This window comes from Anabrus simplex, chromosome 1 (assembly GCF_040414725.1).
Source record: "Anabrus simplex isolate iqAnaSimp1 chromosome 1, ASM4041472v1, whole genome shotgun sequence".
NCBI lineage: Eukaryota > Metazoa > Arthropoda > Insecta > Orthoptera > Tettigoniidae > Anabrus > Anabrus simplex.
The window spans coordinates 1,146,875,654-1,146,898,066 of NC_090265.1; the positions used below are offsets into that span (position 1 = coordinate 1,146,875,654).

General features: G+C 38.4%; 1 protein-coding gene across 1 annotated transcript in view; it reads left to right on the plus strand.

Annotated features, from left to right (window-relative positions):
* cac (cacophony) overlaps nucleotides 1–22,413 on the plus strand; it is a 778,098-nt gene that overhangs the window by 51,062 nt on the left and 704,623 nt on the right. The window lies entirely within an intron of this gene.

Genomic DNA, 22,413 nt, shown 5'->3' on the forward strand with positions numbered 1-22,413 from the left:
TTGCTTCTGTGGCATTTGTGGTTTTAGGAATACACATTCTACAGCTTCTGAAATGACCTTCAGTGTAGTAAATTAGATGTTTTAAAACCCGAAGTTATGATGTGTAATAATGCTCTAGTTTATTTTACAAGGAGGTTATTTAGGTGCTCAAATGTAATTATTCATCCTGGATCCACAAACGCATCATGAAGGTGGTTAATATCTCAAATTTGGTATTCATTTTCTTACCAAAAAAATATATAATTTCTATATTCAAAATATTTTCTCATTTTGTGGTTGTTTTTAAGTGATTTGATTTCTAACAAACCTGCTTTTAAATATTCCCAATTATGTCTAATTGCTGCGGAGAGAAACATGTGGGCGGGTGCAGGTAGACCAGTTTGTGTTTATGTCAACCATTTAGGAATGTGCTACATTGAATATAGGAGATTGTAAATGGTGAACATACATATGTTAGGTAATAATTTATCTACATGTCACTCTTGACATTGTGATAACTAAGATTAACACCAGGCAGCTATCAAACAATTATTTCTACAGTCATTACAAAATAACATCTTACAGAAGTTTTGACTATGCAGCAAAACCATAATCTCTCTAATCTTTAGATAGAATTGAAGCTAGATTTGGGATTCTGAGTATTATATTTTATATCAAACCTGCCTATTTGTTTCTGTTTCCAGCTGTAATATGGGAAATTAGGATTTATTCTCTCTTTATTTTTTTACAGTTGTGCTTTAGTTTCCATGAATGCCTGGTGTAAGTACTCCCCTCCAAAGTTGACTCGAATTTTTCACCACTGCATTTTTTTTGCCAGCCATGTCAGATTTGTCGGGTGTTTTTAGGTCGATGACGATATTTGCCGAGTCGAATGTGGATGTGGATTTGCGGATGCTTCGATCATTCCGTGTGTTGAGGCCACTGAAACTGGTCTCAAGAATCCCAAGTAAGTTGGTAGCAGCTTGAGCAGCTTACCAACTTGTCAGCCACTCACTCAATCACTCACTCACTTTCCTTCTAGTCAGATTGTAGTGATCTTCTTCCCAAATGTTGTTAGGTGCAGTCCACACAGCTAGATGAGTTGGCAGTGTTATTCTTATTCCTTAGTTTCTTAGACTAATCTGCTAGTTGTTGATAAAACAAGGCATGCCCATAAATGTTGTTCTTGCTGCATAGATTGAAGAAAGTTGTTGACTTTGATGATGTAATTTATAATACCTTTTTTTATGTTTTCTAAGGAGTCCTGATAGAAGATAGCTATGAGTAGATGCATCTGTATCAATGTTAATTTAGAATGTGAAACCATTGTACTTGTAGTGGAAGAGATGGGAATTTAGGAGACTGTACATAGAACCTGTATAACAGAGATATCATGGTGTATGCTGAGCAAGCTGCAGATACATACTTAGAATTGAAAAGAAGAAATTCTGCTTTTAATGTAGATAACATAGATCATATTAATACACATGTTTATTTGTAGCTTATGGCTAGATGATTGATGGTATTCCCCACATCTTCTTTTGAAAATCTTTTCTTTTGAATTTGTTTCCTCTAGTACACAAAACAGACATTTAAGTTTCTGCTTTATATTTTGAATGTAAATGTTTGGGTATCAGACTAGAACAAGCAGTGACATAGCTGATAATGCAAAAAAAAAAAAAAAATCTATAATTAGCCGTTGGAAGGCTTCTTGACACTGTAGATTAATTGCTCTATATTCAGTGTCTTTCAACATGGGTTCAGGACAGTGTCTCATAGTAAAATCTAATTTCAAGCAGATATATCCCTTACAAATTGTTTTTTAAGAGTTATCATTCACAGAGAGACACTGTTATGATAAATGAAGGCCTAGTGAGGTCTGATTAGTTACTAAGTATAATTTGAAATAAGCTGGCATTTTATTTGTAACCGGGAATAATTTTCAAGCATTAATGTGAAGTACAGTGTGGAACACTTTTCACGTATTTATTAGATTGTAGAAAGTTTTTAAGAAGTTATATTTTGATGAGTTCTCTTTTGCAGTATGTGAACTTATAGCGAAGAACAGTAGATCTTAACAGTGAAATTGAGTGCACATATATATTTCTCACCAAACTAGGAAATTCATTCCGGATTTTCATATAATTATTATGACAACCGAAACATGAATTGGCTGAAATATCAGTCTGTGCAATCTTACTAAATAAGACTGTCACTTACGAAGTCTAAAACCTTCTCCATTAATTAATTATTCAAGCTAAAACTGACAAATTTGTAGGTTGTAATTTGCTGCAGATCCTGTATTTTCAATAGTTGTTTCTCTTGGAATTTTCTTTATTGATCCTTCTTTTCTTTTTAATCCTTTTTTATTACTTATAGTGCTTATAAACGAGAATTTTGAATACATAGGCATTGTGTGTTAGCATTCACTTTGTCTTTTACAGCTTCTTAAGGAAAATATTCTGAAAGAACTTAAGTTTTAAAAGGTTTTACACTTCTCAATCAAAATCTATGTAGGAATCAGTAGTTTGATGTCTAGTTATTATTAATACTACAGGAAAATTATTTTCTACGTCTGTATGTGAACTATTTAGTCAAAGTAAATAACAGTGTGCAGGCTTTTAGCTCTCATAGTTAATGCAAAGAGTAAAAATAAATATCCGTAATCATTTTTCAATGGTAATCCTTCTTTATCTCTTATAACTTCGAAGATTCTAGTCTGGTCCCTTTATGAGACTGATAGACAAATGGAATCTTACGTTTAGCATGAGATTCATAAATTGAGCATGTGAACCAAGTATTAATATTTGAAATCATTACTGAGAGGTAGATGTCACTATCATATCTCGTGTTCTTTCCAAGTTGTGTGGCAATGGGTTGTTATTTTTGGGGCACTTTGGAAGATGCGATAAAGAAGAAATAATTTCTCAGCTCATTATTCTTTGTACATTGGTGTATGATGAAGATTTTGCTGTATAATTTATATCTGTTGAGAAATCCTTTTGAATTGCATTGTAAGAGATGACAATTCTTTCACATTTCCATTTATCACTCTCCTAAGTTCTGAATATACCCACTGCTGCTTAACTAAGGAGATATTCCAAGATACAAGATGTCATAACAAATAGGCCCTTGGCTGTGTATATTTAAAAAACCATAAAGGAATTACCGATACAGAACTTTCCATCCTAGTCTATGCAGTTGTAGTAATCTTCGTTATAATAATGCGTCTAAGGTATCTAGAATAAAGATATCTAGAATCTGTTATATTAAATTAAATTATATACAGAAGTAGGAAGAAACCCTTTGTTAGATTGTAACACTTTTCTTTTTGTAAGAAGTTAATGGCTGTATAGCCTACTTATTTATGGAGAGGTCCAAAGAGGTCAAATGTGGAGAGTTCTTATGGAATTAAGAAATCAATGATAAGAATGATGGTCCTTTAATAAAATCTGTAAATCATTTTTGTATTTTCATTTCACCTGAGGTATCTTACTTCTATATTTATTACATTCATCTTGGAGTATCGAGTGACTTCAGTGCAAGGGACTAGTGTTATGAGCAATTACTTGACTTATATTCAGCACACAAGTAAGTTTATTATTCTTTCTTATAGTACAGTAATTTTGATCCCTTCGTAATTGCTTGAGAAGTAATTAGAGAACAATCATTTTCAATGTGAGCCACAAGGCAGTTACAGGTGGAAAATGCTTTAAAAGCATCTTTGAAAATATCAGATATTCAGAAACTATATCTTTGATTGCATATATTACAACTTTTTGATTTTCTATCTTATGAAGTAATGCAGTAATTATTCTGTAATAATATCCAATATTTTTACTTTATGAATTAAAATATAAAAATAATCATATTAATAATAAGACAAATAAAATTATTTATATTAGAAAACAGAAATCTTAAGAACTGCTGACTTTGTTAAACTCAGAAGTTTACATAAGAATGATATTTCTGTCATTAATATAATATTTCCTTCATATTCCTTATTTGGTTCCTCATTAAGTAAATACTAATCAATATAGAACACACTGTCACTGTTGACATGATTTTTAAAGATAATTTTCTGTGGTTGCTTGCCAACTTGAAGCTCAGTAAAGGGAACTTAATTGACATGCAAAAAGTTTGTATTTTATTTCATATATAATGACTTTTTCTACTAATTTCAAATCTCTAATCTCTATGCTCTGAATTGTGTTGAAAAGTCAGGGAGCTATATAGTGTATTGTATTCCTTACTCTTTATCAGCACTTAAAAAAATAATATCTCATCTCCTTGAAGCTTGGGTAGGCATAACATTACCAGTTACTTCAGTATTCCCAATGTATGACTGAAGGTCTAAATGAGTGTGTGTGAATTTTAAAGGTATGCATGCAATGGTTTTTATGTGTGGTGTCGAGACAGAATGTTGTAGAATGCTTGATATGAATACATTCCTAGCCAAGAATTCAGTAGCCATAGGATGACCAGATCAGAGTGCCTTTATGAATGAATCTCGAAAGAGCTTTATACGTATACAGAGTGGTCCACTAGCCCTGTAAAATTTAGTTTTATGCAACCCATACATAGTTATAGATGCCCTAAGAATATCAGTCCCTGATCTTATACAGGATTACAACAACAATATGGCTGAGTTTAAGCTCATCAATCCAAACAAAATCATTAGCACTAATGATAGACACTGTAATTAATGCATGAAATGATCACAGCTTCAAATAATACTTTTGTTATAACAGGAAGCCTACATTAAACCTATGAACAGGTACCATATAGACTGTGAACTTCCTACTAATGTCTAGGTCTCACCCTAGCTAAGACGACACATGCACATTCTTTTATGGTTAAGAAACCAGACCATCCAGATGCAAGTTTAAGTTCCAGGCTGTACCTCTATTTAATTTTCTTTTTTCTTTACTGTGTACTATGGGTACATAGCTCCTTATTGTAAAAGAATGTATTCTTATTTGGGCCTGAAAGTATCCATTTGTATCATATGTAGATAGCTGTTGTGAAATCACGATTCATTCAAAGAAAGAACTGTTGATAAAATGGGTGCATCATTGCTCACCTTGAGTATCCATGGACAAAATGTTTTGGAATCATTGAAGTCGGATCATGGAGCTCCTGATGTAATTACAAATGGTGCAAATTAAATGTATTGTTTTGTAATGTTCACATAAAGATGTTTGGCTGATACCGGTCCATTGTATAAGGGCCTGTATGCCAGTATGAGGGACATTCCAGATAGCATCTAAAACAATTTCTTCATTATAACTAGATGTTATAGGAGCATCTCTAACAGGAGATAACCTTCCAAATGCCCCGATTGTGCACAAGCATTGTTCAAGGTTTCAGAATGTATATTGACTGTTGGTTTTCTTCTCTCAGGAAATCACTTGTGATACAGGTATTGTGACTGTAATGATTTCTGTCATGTATCTCCATAAGTGAGTAACATAACATTGTATTCGCATTGTGACTTTGTTTGTATAGTCGTGGAGTTCAAGCAGAATAAATGCTTAATATAAGCTTGTGTTACTGTATCAAAGGGATGCTCTGCCATACATAGGTATAATGAAGCTGTGAATTACTTCAAAGACAGAATTTGAATCATGGTTCCATTTTCAGACCTCAAAGACCTTACCAATTCATCTACAATGCCATATTCATGTTCTATAGCATTCATTTAGGTTCCACCACAACAGATCACTTTGCACAATCTATCAACTATATCATATTAAGCGGTACATCTATTACGAGGGTGAAACAAAAAGTAAGTTACAGTTCCAAGTTATGGCCATTTATGAAACCACCTACACATAGGCAACATGGCTATGACAACATACAGCGTAACTTCACATTTCCACATAGTCCCCAAGAGACTGTAAACATTTCTTGGAACGGTCAACCAACTTTTCGATTCCGGATGTGTAGAAATCACCTCTAGCACTTTGTAACCACCTGAAGACAGCTGCTTTCACCTCCTCATCAGTTCGGAATCATCGTCCACCAAGATCCTCTTTCAGCTTACTGAACACATGATAATTGCATGGCGCTAAGTCTGGACTGTATGGAGGATGTTGCCATACCTTCCACTTGAATTGCTGCAACAGTTCGGACATTTGGCAGGCCGTGTGAGGAGTGTTATCATGCAAAAAAATCATACCAGCGCTCAATTTTCCCTGCCGCTTTTCTGTAATTGCCTTACGCAACCAGTTTGACGTTTGACAATATGAAGTTGAGTTGATTGTCATGTCTTTCAGCATAAATTCCACATGCACCACACCCTCCGTGTCAAAGAACACTGTTGCCATTACCATTCCTGCCTTCTTTCGTGGTGATGATGTGGTGTGCACCTATTCCATGGATGTTTGTTTTGTTACAGGGGTGAAGTGGAGGACCCATGTTTCATCCCCTGTGGTGATTTGCTGCAGAAACTCGTTGCCCTCCATAGAATATTGTTGCAAAAATGCCAGTGACGATTAGAAACGTTGTCCCATGTGAACATCGGTGAGCAGATGTGGAACCCATCTTTGACACAGTTTACGAAATCCAAGGTGCTGGTGAACAATGGAGAACACACTACCATATGAAATGTTTAGCATGCTGGCAATTTTCTGCAGTGTTAAGCGCAGATTCTCTCTAATGATCTCGTCCATACGCTCAACATTTGAAATGGTACCGGACGTTGTGGGCCTGCCTTTGCGATATTCGTCCGTGAGATCCGTGCATCCAGCATCAAATTGCTTACACCACATTACAATACCTGGGCAAGAAATTTCATGCTTACCATATACAGCAGTGATTTCACAATAAATGTACATGCAATTGAGCTGTTTAGCCCATAGAAATCTGATCGTTGCACGCACCTCCAGTTTGGAGTGAACATCCGGTTGACGCACCAATGAGCTTAGTGTGGTCTGCACGCATAATACTACGGGATACCACACCGACCTTCCTACCGGACGTGTCAGCAGTTACTGTAGCTTGCTCCGCATTGGCCATAGTCACGACACACAGCGTGCTATCGCAGCGAGCTAGTGTAACTTACTTTTTGATTCGCCCTCATATAACATGTTTGTGGAATGGTCCTCCTATCTTGGTGCAGTGATTGTATATAACACTTTTTTTCCTGTGCAAGATTGGCTCATGTTATATTGCTGACATTCAGGTGGCAAGCAGAGCAATACCAACCTTAAGAACTAACATTGTTAGATGGGTTGCATATCTTCATCAATTTTGAGGAGTTTTGTGGACCACACTGTATAAATCATGGTGAATAATGAAACATCTGTAAAAGACCAAGTGCCACTTTGTATCAAATAATAAAGAAAGGGTCATATGTGTGATCATACTTGCATACTCTATAATATTATTTAGACAATTAGAAATTATCTCTACTTTCTTACCAACCATTCTCCTACCAGCAGAAGAATCTTTGCTGTACTGTTCATCAGATAAAGTACAGAACATAAACCTGTGGTAGATCTTTGATAAAATCATGAAATTTGCTGGTGAAGCTAAACAGGCTATCCCATCTGGACAGATTGATGGAGAGGATAATGTGGATCTCTAGTAAAAGAAAATAAAGCCACACTGTCCACCAACTAAGGTTATGATGACTAAATGATAATTAATAACTGGACAGATGTACAGATATCATAGGATACCAAGTTGTCTCCAAGTTTGTAACTCTGCTACTCAGTGATAATTTCCTAAAGTTGTTCTGTTAATAAAATCAAATTATCTATTGTAGTTATAAAAAATAAATAGCAGTTTTCTTATAATAAGGATACTGAAGCAGTGCAAGTTACTGTTAACACCTTGCTGGTCGAGTTTATAGTTATCTCTCACAGAGAAGCAATGTTTTAAGAACAGTAAAGAGACCATTAATACCTTTCAATTCTAGTGCAAAAAGAACTTGTTGGGAGTTTCTGGTGTTATGCACTGCTCAAATATTTCATTTTTAAAAGCAACTATCTTTTATGACCAAGCAGTACCCAGGTACAGGTTGTGTACCTGTAAGTTCTCATTCAGCTTGACCATTCAAGGTTCTGTTTCCCATTTTCACATAAAGCATATACCAAGGCTATCTTCCCACTCCAAGCACTTTCCTATCCTAGAGTTGCACAAAACGTATCTGTGTTGCCATGGCATTTGACAGCTAGTGTATATATGAACAAAATGAATTATTAGTTAACCCTCTGGAAACTCTCTTTATATCTTGTAATAATAGCTTGTAATTGTAAATGATAGTGAGTGTGAAATTGTGAAAGCCTCAACATCCATTTCATGAGATATACACTACATTACCATTAATGATTGGATACCTGTAGGCACTGGCTTATCTGGAGCTGTTATCATGTCAGCATGTCCTTCACCACTATCAAAGCCTCTACTCTACCAGAAAGACTTTCCACTAAGTTTTGGTAGATGTCTGCAGGTAGTTTCTTCCATTCTCCAGTAACATAGCCAACAGTTCTGTAGTCATTTTGGGATGGTCTTGTCTGGCTTTCAACTGGCACTGTAACTCATCCTGGAAATACTCAGTTGGGTTTAAATCAGGGCTGTTGGACTGGCCGTTCAATGTTGTTCACTTCCATTTCCACAAACCATTCAGTTATGTCTACACTTAATGAATGGCAGCATTGTCATGTTGAAAATCAAAAGGGCCATTTCCAAATTGTCTAAGAGAATTGTCTGATATTCCCCACTGGGCTTTGGCATTCATGGTTCAAGGTACTAAAACCAGTTGACCAAGACCAAATCACAAGGAACAGGTGCGCACTATAATTCTTCCTCTGCCAAGTAATGCTCACCTGGCATTAGGTAGGCCCATATACGTCCATTGGATTGCCACAATGTGTAACCTGGTTTGTCACTCCATATAGTGCTCTTCCATGTTCTAGAGATCACAGGTGACTTGTTTTGCATTACTGTTATCAATCATAGGATATAAACTTCATGGTTTTGATCTGTATTGAATTGTGATTACAATAATAACTAACTTATGTCATAATGGTCCACCTTTTCAATACTGCTGTATATTATGTAATGTTCACATTACATTTCTAATCTAGGAACTAATTTTGGCCTTGGCTGGCAATCATCAGCCATAATACAAAACTGTACAAACACAGCTAATGACTGAAACAAATGTATGAACAAACAACAAGTAAAATATATGATGAATTTAAAATAAGGCTCTAATATCCTTAGATGCGTTGCATCATGTTAAGATGTTTCATTAATGCTTCCTGTTAAAATATCTTGAAAAACGTTGTTGAAAGACGTTGTCATTAGTATGAAGCACAGAGCAGTAGACCACGAACCACATGTCGCAACAAAAGGTTAACTTCATAGACACCGCATTGAACTACGAATCGCTGCCAGCTGCAATCTAAGAATATGCCAGTTATTTAATCATATCTTCATGTGCCGTCCTTGACTCAACCATTGGCAATTTCCAACAGAGAAACTTTTCAGCGTTTTTCAAGATATTTTAACAGGAAGCATTAATGAAACATTTTAACATAATGCAACACATCTAAGGATTTTAGAGCCTTATTTTAAATTCATCATATATTTTACATGTTGTGCACATGGTTAATCTCAGATGCTTTTAATACCTTTATGTCACTTGTGTATGTTCATACATTTGTTTTAGTTATTAGATGTGTTTGTACAGTTTTGTGTTATGGCTGATGATGGCCAGCCAAGGCCAAAACTAGTTCCTAGATTAGAAATGTAATTTAAACATTGCATAATATAGTACTGAAAAGGTGCACCATTACGACATAACTTGGTTATTACTGTTGTCAATGGTGAGCATTGAGTTTAGTGATCCTTGGTTTATGTGCTGCAGCTCACCCATGAAGTCCAACTGCAAACACCTACCAGTGAATTATACGACTACTAGCATCGTAATATAGATATTGATTTCCAAAGGGAACCTGAAATATTTGTCCTGAATGAATACATTTTTAATTCCAATGTAAATAGTCCATTACTGGACATTATAAATTTTCCAGCTAACTCATTCTCGGTTGCCAGAGCTTGTGCATACTGTGGAGGCAATTCAATTCAGTTTAGAGGTTTTCATTCTCCTCTTGGAGGGGGGAGGGTAAGTCCACTTAGAAGGTGACGCTTTCTCTCTGGCCAGGAGATTTGGCGAGTTTGGGGGTTTGGAGGGGTAGGGTGATTGGTGAAGAGGTTTGACTTGGTAGGGTAAGGTGAGGAGGGGATTTTCTACCACTCATTGCTTTATTTCCTTTAATTGGTTACAGTTGATATTACATTGTTGATATTACTATATTCTGGATGAGAGGTACGTTAACAAGTTAACAATGCGCTGTACAGAGTTCATTACAATATTTTACAATACAGTATATACAAGAGTTACTACTTTAGTGGTTATATACAGGTTGGACTAGAGAACATTACATTTTAGAGTACAGTTAGTTTCTGCTGCATATGTAATTCAAGAATAATACATATTTGGTTACAATGTATTCATGCAGAGTTCATTATATTATATATTAAATATAATGTTACGTGTTTCTTCTTCAGATGAAATCAAAATTAATATTGATTTTGTTACTGTGTAGAAAATAAAATAAATAAATAAAAAATACATATTTGGTTGCAGTCCACTGTGTAGGCTACTTGAAGCCACCGGCCGTGTCAGTGCACTATGAGAGACTTTGTCTCATTTACAAAAACTGATGCCTGCTAGGCCGTCAGATGATATAAATATTGATTTCCATAGGAAACTTGAAATATTTGTCCTGAATGAGTAAATTCATAATTGCATAGTACACTGGCACTGCTGGTGGCTCCAAGTACCCTATGCAGTGGCCTCCATAGTATGCACTAGCCATGAGTCTTGGTAGGTGTGCTAGTTACCACTTGATGAGCCCAAATTGGCACACTGGGGCTAAATACTGGCAACGAAGAATGACTTAGCTTTAAAATTTATAATGTCCAATAATGGACCAACTATATTGGAATACTGGCATCAATTTCAGATGCCAATCTTAAGTCTGTGACCACAGTTTCTAACAAAGCTTCACCAAACATCAGAGACATCGATAATTCTTGTATGTTAATTGTTTTGGCTTCCCTGGTTGAGGTAGGGGTTTTAACTGCCTGGCATTTCTATATCATCACTCACTATTAATGTGGTATCTCAAACTTGCCAGAAATCTTGCTAATGGAATGACCTAATCAGCGGGCTCTGATAACCATGCTTTGTTCAGTCTCATTGAGCTTGTGTATGGCCATATTGACTGCTGTGTAACTAGTAAACATTTCTACCAATTGCTCAAGGTGTTATATAGGCTCATGATACGCTCGAGTGATGTCAGGGATCGAGCTAGTTTCCTTTCAGTGGGTGTTCAGTCATTAATGGCAATGTAGTGTAACAACCACAAATCCTGGAAAGTAAGAAAGCATATATTCTCAGTTGAAAAATCTGAGGGACTATCGATGGAATACCCAAACAGCATCAGTTTAGAGGAAGGCTACAAAATCAGAAAGGTGTGGATGCCTATTACACACAACTTACCAGTATGCAGGCCAGACTATGAAAACATGGCATCTCCCCAAGTTACAAAACAATAACAGAAACTGCCCGTCTGACCGTGCCGAGCAAGAGGTACATTCCAGATGTTCCAAAGGTGTTCTCTGGGCTCATGGGAGCCAGCAGTGGAGTGATTTTATTTTATTTTATTTTAGCTTTCTGGATAGATTAATTACCTCAGATCAAGTAAGTCTACATCAGTCATCTTGATAAAGAATACAGCAATGTATTCAAAATGTTGACAACTTGTACATAAGGTACATAAAGTAGCAACATGGTCCAATCCAGAGAAAGAAAATCATAGTAATTTAACAGATATTGGAAGCTTCACATCTGATCTGAGATATATACTTGTATTGGCATTATAATAATATGTAATTGGTTCAGTTTATAACTAGATATAAATCTCTCTGCATAAGTCTGATGTAAGTTATTCAGTGTGTACAGTAGCATGCAAATTAATCCAAACACATTCATTTCTAAGACTTTCTATAATTGTTGGGTGCCCAGCTATGGCCGTGTAGCTGTGAGCATGCATTGGGGAGATGGTGGGTTCAAATCCCACCATCATCAGCCCTGAAGAATGGTTTTCCATGGTTCCCCATTTCCATATCAGGCAAATGTTGGGGGCTGTACCATAAATAAGGCCATGGCTACTGCCTTCCCAACCCAATCACTTTGTCGACCTTGCATCACCGTAAACCTGTGGTGCGTTAGTACGATGTTAAACCACTAGCAAAAGAATAAATAATTTTGGCAGAATCATGCATTCCTGCTTTCAAGTAAATTGCATTATAGGTGTATGGTGACATTATTGTTAACATTATGGACATTACTGGATGATTTTTTTATAGCATAGTCAGTAGTTGAATATCTCCAAGTAAGGTTGTGTACATTTTCAGTATTGTGTCATTGTACTACAACTTGATAATCAATACCATCCTGCAGAAATGTTCAAATATTGTGTTGTTAGCTGAACATTGCTTCACAGTGTGGTGTTGGTGTAGCTATGGTAAATACAATTTTGAAGTGATACCGAGAAACCAGGCCATTTGTATTGCTGAAAGAAGGGAATTATGTTATGTTCGGAAGCACAAGACTACACCTGAAGAAGACCTTTTACTAATCAGGAAGAGTAAAATAATCTCCAGGCTGTTGTACACTGACTGACAGAGCAAATGCAACACCAAGGAGGAGTGGTTCGAAAGGGATGAAAGTTGGGGAAAAAACAGAGTCGGCATGGACGAATAATTGATGTTTATTTAAAACCGATATGCAGGTTACACAATGCGCACGGCATCGACTCAGTAGGATGTAGGACCACCGCGAGCGGCGATGCACGCAGAAACACGTCGAGGTACAGAGTCAATAAGAGTGCGGATGGTGTCCTGAGGAATGGTTCTCCATTCTCTGTCAACCATTTGCCACAGTTGGTCGTCTGTACGAGGCTGGGACAGAGTTTGCAAACGGCGTCCAATGAGATCCCACACGTGTTCGATTGGTGAGAGATCCGGAGAGTACGCTGGCCACGGAAGCATCTGTACACCTCGTAGAGCCTGTTGGGAGATGCGAGCAGTGTGTGGGCGGGCATTATCCTGCTGAAACAGAGCATTGGGCAGCTCCTGAAGGTACGGGAGTGCCACCGGCCGCAGCACATGCTGCACGTAGCGGTGGGCATTTAACATGCCTTGAATACGCACTAGAGGTGACGTGGAATCATACGCAATAGCGCCCCAAACCATGATGCCGCGTTGTCTAGCGGTAGGGCGCTCCACAGTTACTGCCGGATTTGACCTTTCTCCACGCCGACGCCACACTCGTCTGCGGTGACTATCACTGACAGAACAGAAGCGTGACTCATCGGAGAACACGACGTTCCGCCATTCCCTCATCCAAGTCGCTCTAGCCCGGCACCATGCCAGGCGTGCACGTCTATGCTGTGGAGTCAATGGTAGTCTTCTGAGCGGACGCCGGGAGTGCAGGCCTCCTTCAACCAATCGACGGGAAATTGTTCTGGTCGATATTGGAACAGCCAGGGTGTCTTGCACATGCTGAAGAATGGCGGTTGACGTGGCGTGCGGGGCTGCCACCGCTTGGCGGCGGATGCACCGATCCTCGCGTGCTGACGTCACTCGGGCTGCGCCTGGACCCCTCGCACGTGCCACATGTCCCTGTGCCAACCATCTTCTCCACAGGTGCTGCACCGTGGACACATCCCTATGGGTATCGGCTGCGATTTGACGAAGCGACCAACCTGCCCTTCTCAGCCCGATCACCATACCCCTCGTAAAGTCGTCTGTCTGCTGGAAATGCCTCCGTTGACGGCGGCCTGGCATTCTTAGCTATACACGTGTCCTGTGGCACACGACAACACGTTCTACAATGACTGTCGGCTGAGAAATCACGGTACGAAGTGGGCCATTCGCCAACGCCGTGTCCCATTTATCGTTCGCTACGTGCGCAGCACAGGGGCGCATTTCACATCATGAGCATACCTCAGTGACGTCAGTCTACCCTGCAATTGGCATAAAGTTCTGACCACTCCTTCTTGGTGTTGCATTTGCTCTGTCAGTCAGTGTATGTTGACCTAAACCAAGATTTAAGTCAGGTTGGACATAATATTCACTTTGTAACAGTTTGATGCAGATTGTGGAAGCAGGAAGAAGAGCATTCTAATGAACGTAATGTACAAAAAACAACTAAATAAAGCTAAATTCCGTACAGACTGGACTTCAGAAATTGGAAAAATGTTGCATTTTCAGATGAAAGCCATTTCAGAGATGTGATCAGTGTAATCCTTATGTGCACAAAGAAGAGAATTGGAGAGAATGGCACCATCCCACATTCAGCAAGCAACTTAACATTCTCCAGAAGATATGTTCTGGGGATGTTTTACCTACAAGGAGCCAGGACCTTTAGTCCCTGTTAAGTGTATGAAGAACAGTGACCAGCACATAAAAATCCTTTGAAGAAAGGTGGTGCCTGAGTAACAAAACCTCTCTCTAGATAGTGTATTTTTTTAGTGAGATTTTCTCATACCATGTCACATATCCAAAAAAAGTGAACAAACTCTTTGAAAATAAAAACATTCAAGTGCCCCCTTGGCCTGGTAACTTGTTCAGTATCATACATACATACATACATACATACATACATACATACATACATACATACATACATACATACATACATACATACATACATACATACATACATACATACATACGTATGTTACGCCTTTCAGTGTTCAGTTTACAAGCCTCTGTGAATTTACTAACTGCTACTGCAATCCTCTACTTGTAACTAGTTCTGTGGTGTCATTTAGTTCTATAACTCTTATTTTTAAATCTCCTAGGTAACCTATCCTCCTCCATTTGCCTCACATGATCCCACCACCGAAGCTACTTTATGCATACAGCTTTATCCATCAAGTTCATTCCTAACTTAGCCTTTATCTCCTCATTCCAAGCACCCTCCTGCCATTGTTTATACCATCTATCATTCTCACTACCTTCATGTCTTTTACTTCTAACTTTTGAATAACATATCCTGAGTCCACACAGCTTTCACTCTCGTAGAGCAAAGTTGGTCTAAAAACAGACCAATGCAAAGATAGTTTCTTCCGGGAGCTGACTTCCTTCTTACAGAATACTTTTGATCGCAACTGTGAGCTTGCTGCATTAGCTTTGCTGCACCTTGATTAAATCTTGCTTACTATACTACCATCCTGTGAGAACACATTGTAAATAATTGAAATTATCTACTAGCTTTGTATCCCCTATCTGACATTCATTTATCTTAGATTTCTTACCTACTGGCATCAATTTGGTCTTGGAAAGGCTAATTTTCATTCAGTCAATCAATCACTACTGATCATCATTTAGGGCAGTCACCCAGGTGGAAGATTCCCTATCTGTTGTTTTCCTAGCCTTTTCTTAAATGACTGCAAAGAAATTAGAAATTTATTGAATATCTCCCTTGGTAAGTTATTCCGATCCCTAACTCCCCTTCCTATAAATGAATATTTGCCCCAATTTGTCCTCTTCTATACTCATTGCACCTAAGTATTTTCAAGTTCCAGCACAATCTGCCATTAAGACAAAATTGTGAACATAGGCCAAACTGCTTACTGCATTTTCACTTAACTGAATCCCATCCTGCCAATTAATATCTTTCAGCAGATGATCCATGTAAACTAAGAACATCAAAGTTGAAAGATTACAGCCTTGTCTAACCCTAATAAGTACCTTGAACCAAGAACTCCTTCTATCATTAATTCTCACTGCATTTTAATTGTCTACATAAATGCCTTTGATTGATTGTAATAATATACCTTTAATCCTATTGTCCCCCAGTACAGCGAACATCCTTTCCCTCAGTACTTCGTCATGTACCTTCTCTAGATCTGCAAACCATAAATATCTATTCCTCTCGTAGCATTTTTAATGACCTGGCGCATATTAATATCTGATCCTGACAGCTCCTCTGTGGTCTGAAACCACACTGGTTTCCATCCACTTACTCTCAACCACTGATTGCACCCTCCCTTCCAAAATCCCAGTGAACTCCTTGCCTAGTATACTGATCAGTGAGATACCTTGACACCTCGACAGTTGTTGTAATCCTTCCAGTTCCCTTGCTTGTAGATAGGTGTAGTTACTGCTTTTGACCAATCAGAAGATACCTTGCTACCACTAAATGCTAATCTTATTACTGCACTCCGTGAAGCTATTTCATCCCTGCCTTCCCACTGTATTTCACCATTTCAGGTCTAATTTCATATATTCCCACTGCTTTATGACAGTGGAGTTTATTTACCATCCTTTCCACTTTCTCAAGTCTAATATTACTAACGTTATGGTCCTCCTCCCCATCAGCTCGGTTGTTCATGACATCACCAGAAAGATTTCCTTTTACGTTGAGAAGACTTTTAGTAAATTCACAGAGGCTTGCAGATTGAACACTGAAAGGCATAACAGTCTATAATGATAATGTATGTATGTATGTATGTTGAGAAGATTTTCAAACTATTCCTTCCACCTTTACTGGGATCTATTATGAGTTCACCTGATTTACCCAAAACACTATTCATTTCCTTTTTCCCTCCTTTTCTAAGATTCTTTATTACAGTCCAGAAAGGTTTTGCTGCTGCTTGACCTAGCCTTTCCAGGTTAATACTAAAATTTTCCCACATCATCTTGGATTCAACAACTATTGTTTCACTTTGTTTATTTCCTTTACATACAATTCTCTGTCTGCATTTGTCTCCTTGTTTGGACCATTTCTGATATGCCTTCTTTTTATGTTTACAAGCTGGTCTCACTTCATCATTCCATAAAAACATTTGTTTTTTCTCATCTTGGCACACAGTTGTTCCTAGGCATTCTGTTGCTTTTTATGCTACAGCATCCCTGTGTGCCACCCATTCTCTTTCTATATACTGAACCTACTTACTGTCCAATGTTTGGAACTCTTCATTAATCATATCCACGTACTTCTAATTCTTTGTCCTGGAGATTTTCTACCCTTATTCGTCTGCAGACAGATTTCACTTTCTGTATCCTAGGCCTAAAGATACTTAAGTTCATTACAGATCAGATAGTGATACATATCATTAAAAAATCCCCAGAAAACCTCCATATTCCTTATAGATTTCCTGAATTCAAAGTCAGTTAAGATATAGTCTATTATGGATCTGGTGCCCCTACCCTCCCATGTGTAGTGGCGAACAGCCTTATGCTTGAAGAATGTTTTCGTAACTGCTAATCTCATATTAGCACAGAAGTCGAGTAAACCCTTCCCATTCTGTTAACTTCCATATCTTCCTCACATTTACCAGTCACCCTTTCATATCCTTCAGTTCTATTTCCAACTCTTGCATTGAAATCATTCTATCCTTGGTGCTGACCCTGACTACCATAAGACTTGTCAACTTCAACCTCATCTGCATCCTCACATGGTGAATATATTGAGACAATTATTGTCCTAATTCTTCCAACTGGCAAATCTACCCATATCATTCTCTCATTTATGTGCCTAACAGAAACAGTCCTACTCCACACTCTGCCTTTCTCTTTTTAACATCTGTCAAATACACTTTATAATCTCGTATATTTTGCTCGTCATCTCCCCTTACCCGAATATCATTAACTCCTAACCCATTCAGATGCATCCTTCTCTGCTGACTCAACCAGTTGTACTCTCTTACCTCCACGAGCCCTGTTAATATTGATGGCTCCCCATTGAATTCCATTTTGATTGCCAAGTTGTTTCCAAGGAGTCCCTTGGTTGTCAAATGGGAGTGGGACTCCATTACTCCCATAGGTCTGAAGCTTGCTTGATAATAATAATAATGTTATTGGCTTTACGTCTCACTAACTTAAAATGTTCTGAGCATGTTCAGTAAAAATTCTGTGAAGGATAGTCGCAGTGAGGATTTCTCCTCTAACAGGTTAGTGACCATTGTGGATTGTATAGTAGCAGTATAGAAGGGCCATGACTCAGAATATGTCCAAGATGCCCACTCCGAATCCATAGCAACTGGTATCCCAACTCTCAGGACCACTTACTAGGCCACTCAGCTGTTGCCCATTGTTCATGAACTAGGGCGTGACTACAGTAACCCACATGATGAACCACTCAATTTCAACCCCATATGGGCCATTTGTAAGAAGAGAATTACAAAACTGGATAGATCAATGATAGTTCACTTATCAAGATGTGGTTTCATGATGAAGGGAAAGAATATAAGTGAAAAATTGTGGAATCCATGCCAGAAGTGTCACTGCAGTTTTGTTGAACAATGGAGGTCACATGAAGTATTAAGGTATGAATTTCTGTCCAATGCAAAGCTTATTTTCAGTAGTTTTTACAACTTTTATTATGAGAACACGCTTCTGTATCTTATTTGGATTAACTTTCACGCTACTGTACTTCGTTTGCTTGTCAAATGTTGCCAGTAATTTTAGTTCCTGGGGTTCCACAGTTAATTGCACTCTGGAGCACTTAGTATTTCCTCATAATTCTTGAATGGCTAGTTGGAGATAGTTATGTTAGCTGTGTGCTCCTCTACAGAGAGAAAAGTGAGATATTCTATCTTCCTCTTTTTCATTTTCATTTTCATTTGATTGGCATATTGTCATGACATATTCACATTTACACTATGGATGGCAATTTTGTGTAACGTTATATTACTTATTTGAAATATAATTGCACTTGTTCCATTCAACACACCGAAGAGCGACCGTGTGGTTTGAAATAAAATTGTGATCTCACCATCCAGTCTGCCATCTTGCTGCACTTTAACCCCCAAATATTTAAAATATGTGGTCTGCTCCAGAGATCCTTAACTTTTATTTACAATCCCATTTATGTGATTACCGTGATTACCCCACTGAAGATCTTTCCTTGTATTAACACCTAGGTACTTACAGTGATCTCCATAAGGAACTTCCATCCCATGACTGCAGTAGTTAAAACTGAGAGGCCTTTTCCTCTTTGTGAAACTCATAACCTGTCTTTTTTACCCTGTTTATCATCATACAATTGCCTGCTGTTCATCTCACAACATTGTCAAGATCTGTTTGCATTTGCTCACTTATTTATTACTCTGTATAACATCATCTGCATAAAGCCTTATCTCTGATTCCAATTCTTTACTAATTTCATTTTTATATAGGCCCTATCTATTACAAAACATAAAAGCCCAATAACACTGCTGTGAGGAATTCCCCTCTTAATGATTAAAGGATCAAATAATGCTTTACCTACTCTAATTCTGGAGTTCAATTTGTTAGAAAGCCACCCATTCACTCACTCTTTTTTCTTATCCAATTGCACTAGTTTTTGCCTGATCTATCCTGTCAAAAGATAGGTCAATTGTGATACAGCCAATTTGACCTCCTGAATCTACAAGTTAAGCTTCAGTGAAATAACTTTTTTCTAAACCCATACTGCCTTCTATCAAACTAGTCAGTATTTGCAAACATGTCTAATATAATTAGAAAGAATGCTTTCCCAAAGCTTACATATGACACATGTCAAACTGACTGGCCTGTAATTATCAGCTTAATACACAGGGGCTACTATTACAATTTTCCGTTCATTTGGGATAGTTCCTTCATGCAAATAGTAATCAAATATGTACTTCAGATATGGTACTACATCACAACCTTTAGATTATCCCCAGAAATCTTATCAGTCCAGCTCCTTTACTAATTTTTAACTTTCATATCTTATTGTAAATGTCTTTGCTATCAAAGGTAAATTTCAGTACTTCATTAGTGTTAGTCACCACCTCTAGCTGGACATTATCCTTACATCTTTACTTACTGCTGAATGACTACTTCTGCCTTCTGTAAATCCTCACTTATGCACTTCCCTTGTTCAATAATGATTTCTGAAATGCCCTTTGAACCTATTTCTGCCTTAAAGTACCTATACATACCCTTCCATTTTCACTAAAATTTGTATGACTTCCAATTATGCTTGCCATCATGTAATCCTTAGCTAACTTCTTCATTAGATTCGATTTCCTAGTAAGCTTCTTCAGTTTTCTCTTTACTACCACAACCATTTCTATTTCTTTCCCATCTGCACCTCCTCCTTAGTCTTTTTACTTCCCTGTTATAATATAGCAGGTCTTTACCATTGCTTAACTCCTTTAAAGGTACCTGTTTTCGCATTCCTCAACAATTGCTTAAACCCTCTGGTTGTCGCACTCTGAGAAATTACACAGACGGGCGCGCACTGCATGGAGTGCGACCCCTACAAAATATCATGAAGATACATTAACTCATAACTGGAGTAATAGTTGTCGGTGGTAATGCTTCGGTTCAAATTTTGTATCGAAACAGTCAATCTTTTTGCAATGTCAAATTGTTTATTGGCCGTCACAAAATTGCCTGGTTTCTGAATTCTGCAATACAGCTGAAAATTAGAAGTCTAATATGCTTTGCTGTCACACACAGCATATAGTTTATACCATATTTGCTCGGTTTGTTTGGCATATCCATCTCGAAAACCCAGCACCTCGTAATCCTATGACCATTTCGTCTACTGTGATGAACTCACTATGCAATTAATTCAATTCACAATTATTGAGGAAGCTCATATGCTATTCCCTAATAGCTACTAACTTACCACATTGTTGTCGTTCTTAACGAAAATGCATATTATCAAATCAAAGTGTTTGCATAAAAAAAGATGCCTGACAGGCCATCAAATGTTGTAGATCTTGATTCCCTTGGTAGCTGTGCAATCATGAATGAGTTAGCTGGACAATTTATAATTTATTTTATATTGGATTTATGCATTCACTCATTTGGAACAAATATTTCAAGTTCCATATGGGAATCAACCTCATCAGTATAGAAATGTTTACGAGCAAGGTACCTTTTCGGATGAAGGAAGAGATGGTAGTCACTAGGTGCAAGGTTAGAGCAATAGGGTGGATGATCACATTGTTGCCAGTCATACGATTCAATGTTAGATTGCATTCAAGCTGCAGAGTGAGTGGGGTCTTGCATTGTCATGAAGTAACAATAGTCTGGCAGACAGAAGGCTGTGGAATTTGTTCTGGATTGTGTGGCGAAGTTTCATCAAGGTCACACAATATGCAGCTGCATTGATTGTTGTCCCTGGCAGCATGATGTCTAGTAGCAGAACACCACGTCTACTCGTATCCTAAAATACAGTTGCCCTAATCTTGTGTAACCGGCTCAGCTCTTCTTGTTACAATTTTCTTCTTATGCTCCTGAATATTCTCATGCAACATACACTATGTGATCAAAAGTATCCGGACACCTGGCTGAACATGACATACAAGTTCGTGGTGCCCTCCATCGGTAATGCTGGAATTCAATATGGTGTTGGCCAACCCTTAGCCTTGATGACAACTTCCACTCTCACAGGCATATGTTCAGTCAGGTGCTGGAAGGTTGCTTGGGGAATGGCAGCCCATTCTTCACGGAGTGCTGCACTGAGGAGAGGTAGTGATGTCGGTCGGTGAGGCCTGGCACGAAGTCGGTGTTCCAAAACATCCCAAAGGTGTTCTATAGGATTCAGGTCGGGACTCTGTGCAGGCCAGTCCATTACAGGGATGTTATTGACTTGTAACCACTCCGCCACAGGCCGCGCATCATGAACAGGTGCTCGATCGTGTTGAAAGATGCAGTCACCATTCCTGAAGAGCTCTTCAATATTGGGAAGCAAGAGCAAGAAGGTGCTTTAAACATCAGTGTAGGCCTGTGCTGTGATAGTGCCAAGGGGTGCAAGCTCCTCCATGAAAAGCACGACCACACCACAACACCACCACCTCCGAATTTTACTGTTGGCACTACACACACTGGCAGATGACGTTCACCGGGCATTCGCCACACCCACACCCTGCCATCGGATCGCCACATTGTGTACCATGAGTCGTTACTCCACACAACGTTTTTCCACTGTTCAATCGTCCAATGTTTACGCTCCTTACACCAAGCGAGGCATCGTTTGGCATTGACCTGTGTGATGTGTGGCTTATGAGCAGCCGCTCGACCATGAAATCCAAGTTTTCTCACCTCCCGCCAAACTGTCATAGTACTTGGACCGGATCCTGATGCAGTTTGGAATTCCTGTGTGATGGTCTGGATAGATGCCTGCCTATTACACTTGACGACCTTCTTCAACTATCGGCGGTCTCTGTCAGTCAACAGGTGAGGTCGGTCTGTACGCTTTCGTGCTGTATGTGTCCCTTCACGTTTCCACTACACTATCGCATCAGAAACAGTGGACCTAGGGATGTTCAGGAGTGTGGAAATCTCGCATACAGACTTCTGACACAAGTGACACCTAAT